Below are 3,217 nucleotides of genomic sequence, written 5' to 3'. Positions count from 1 at the left end.
TATACACAACGCCAATGTTTACAGAAACTTAACATTCGTCAGTGAGGCCGCAAACATCTTTATAGTGATCTCCATAGTTATTACTGTGGACGGGCCACAACAGTAAAATTGGTTAATGCCTGACTGTCAGAAGAAAAGAACGCCAAAAACATCACAGCATATGCGTTGTCTAATGGGGAAAAAAACGTGGCCCAGACATGAAAGATAATTCCAATTGAAACGTATTGGTTTGAAATTCGTGATGGAGAACACGAAAAAGCAGGGCAAATTGTGTCCCAGGACACAAAACAATAGATTAAGTTTTGTGACTATTTCACAAATTGTCGTGAGACTGGGTTGGTAAAACAGCAGATTGTGCTTTGTGTATCTGTGAGAGACTGTTTTTCGGCCAGGTGCACGAGTCTTTTTGACACACGACAGTACCTCATATACACATTAAACAAATGACATACAAAGTGTTGAATAGTGAGCTTTACAGGTGATGGTAAGACTTGTCCAGTCTTTGTGCTAGAGAATGTGTAGGAATATGAATTACACTACAGTTTTCAGAGGAGCTCACTTATTTCACTTTTCATGCTTAGAATGACAGAAACAACATTTATGAAACACTTTGGCTTTTGTGTGTCATTTTTCCTATTATGAATAATAAAAATAACAACCAATGAAAAGTCGCAGTTGCCACCTTGTTTCCGCACCACAGAGCTCTTCTGTTTTGTTTGCTTGTTTTTCTTATTTTTAAGGTAAAGTTGCTCATTGGTTGTTGATTAACCCCTAAAAACTAGTTCCTGTTTGTCTGCGTTGCATATTTGGAGGTTTATTCCATGAAAACCATCCCTTCATACCTTAGCATGGCTTAGATGTTACCCTACACTGTTACTCAATCTAGAATGTGCAGGTCTATAACGTTAATGCCTCTCTCTCGCTACTTGATGCAGCCCAAGAACACCAGCTCACATAAGACTGAACACTGGCTTCTCAAACACTGTAAAACGACTCAAGTTGATTGTAATATTGCAGTAATTCAGCGATTACATACGCAGCTTTGAAAAGAATGTTGATATGGATGATTCCACCCTACAACTAGAGAGGACTGTTTGTTTGTTTTTGTTACTTATGAAACCCTGAAAATCTGAATTCATATTTTTGGTAGAGTCTTTGGTATTGCTGCAGTTTTATTGTAGAAATGCTCAGAAATGCAGTCCATTATTCCACCTATGGTATGTCTTCCAACACATGGAAAACACCATATGGACATACTAGCAAGATAAAAACTTGATTTTCATCAGAGGGGTCTTTAAATATACAAAATAAACATTTGCTAAATAAGCACAGTTCCAGTAAAGTTGAACATACTGCTGTAAGTCACCTTAACAAATGAAATCATCTTGAGGGGAGATAAAGTTTATGAAAAGGCCCCTTGTGTGAGCGTACCTAGTCTCTTACAACACTGCTTGTTTTGCTTTTGCACCCCATCCAATAAAAAGTCACACCTCCTCTAGCAGTTCATTTTCTTGAGTGTAATGTCTGTGTTCTGTGGTGCTGAGTGAACTGCTGGGGTGTTTGGGCCACACTAGGAAAGCAGTAAGAGAGGGGGGTCCCAGGGTGAAGGCTGTCCTCCTGCTATTTACCCACAGACCAGAACCCCTCCGAAGGCCAGGGGGAAGCCGCAGTTGGGCCAGAGGCTATTAAAGCCCTGATGGCTTTTGACAGTAATTTCTTCATGAGTCCACAGCCCGCGGGGCTTGCCAGCGGTGAGATCGGGTGCCTCCTCTTGCCCATTAAAGCACACAAACTGTGCCCACAAACCAGGCTCAATGGTATCTCTGTGCTCAGCCAGTGTGTTTGCGCATATGGGAGTGAGAAAAGTGAGGAAGCAGGACTAAGGAGCAGGAGAGGGGGAGGCCTCGCCAATCGTGAGAAGGTGCCGGTAACCGGGCCAAAAAGTTTGGATACTTTTCCTCAGCTACTCCATCAGTTCAGGCAGGAGTCCAAGCCATCAGGGGAACATATTCGGAAAACCATGCCTTGACATCCAGCCAAATCATAAAACGTGTTTACGTGCATCTCAGCCCAGGGGAGTTGGAATCACACATGACAAGGCTTCAGCATTGTGTTGGGTGGAGTTTTAGCAGCAGTCAAGAGGTTGGCTACGGATTTAGCTGCAGGTTGATGAGTTTTTTGGATGTGCTGCTACACCTGCAACCAGCATGGCAACATTAACAGATTACATGGCTGTTTGGGAAGAGCAAATGTTGTTCTAGGCATAGTGGTAGTGCCAGGAACATGAGTGAAAATTAGGGATTTAGCAAAAAGATGGATCTTGATTGGGAATTTATAATTACAAGACTAAGTTTTAGCAAGCAAACATCAATACATTACCGATGCCTGTTTGTCCCTTAGAGGGTGGCAGGAGACTGGAGCCAACCGCAGTAGACACTAGGCATGAGGTTTTCAATGTACAGAAAGACGAAGTTTGCAGTATGAGCTGGGTTTTTCTCACGGATAGAGACCTATATATCTCTGCTGCTTTGGAACGGTTGCTTTTGATACAACTTTTCCACTGCTTAGGCTGGAGAAGGTGCTTAAAAAGGCTAAAAAGGTTATCCATCGCTAATCCAGCATCAGTTATAATCTCTCTTCATGTGTTCCCCTGGTGTGTTAAAACCAGACCATTGGGCTGGATTATATCACAGAAAGAAGACCGATGTGTTAATCATAAATTAAAGGCTAAGCCTGAGCGAGCAGGTCAGTCTGAGGTCAGTCACTCAGCCCTTCAGGGGATTTTATGTGTGAAAAGCCACAACTTGCCGCTTAGTAGCCCTAACATAATTAGACAGGAACAATGTACAGTAGTGTAACGTGTCGAGGCTGCTCTGAGCTGAATGTTGTTCCTTAACAAAGATTCTATTCAAACCTCAGTGACTGTTTAAATTTACATTCACTGTATACATGTAAGTACACCTTATGCAAATAGACATGTTCACACACTAGCTCTTATAATGCTCTTTTTACTGGGCACTGTATACACAGTCGAGATTGGTCTATTTATCTGTCTTCAGTCTATGTGGGAAATCTCGGATGAGAACAGAAATAAGTACCATCCCGTTTTCCAATTCGAAAATGCTGCCTGAGGGGAATTGGCAAACTGTCTGAAAATGGGATGATACACGACCTTTGCAATGTATGACTAATACTTACTTGGCTCCTAAAGACTATG

Source organism: Stegastes partitus, unplaced genomic scaffold, assembly GCF_000690725.1.
Source record: "Stegastes partitus isolate 25-593 unplaced genomic scaffold, Stegastes_partitus-1.0.2 Scaffold396, whole genome shotgun sequence".
NCBI lineage: Eukaryota > Metazoa > Chordata > Actinopteri > Pomacentridae > Stegastes > Stegastes partitus.
This window is presented reverse-complemented; position numbering follows the sequence as displayed.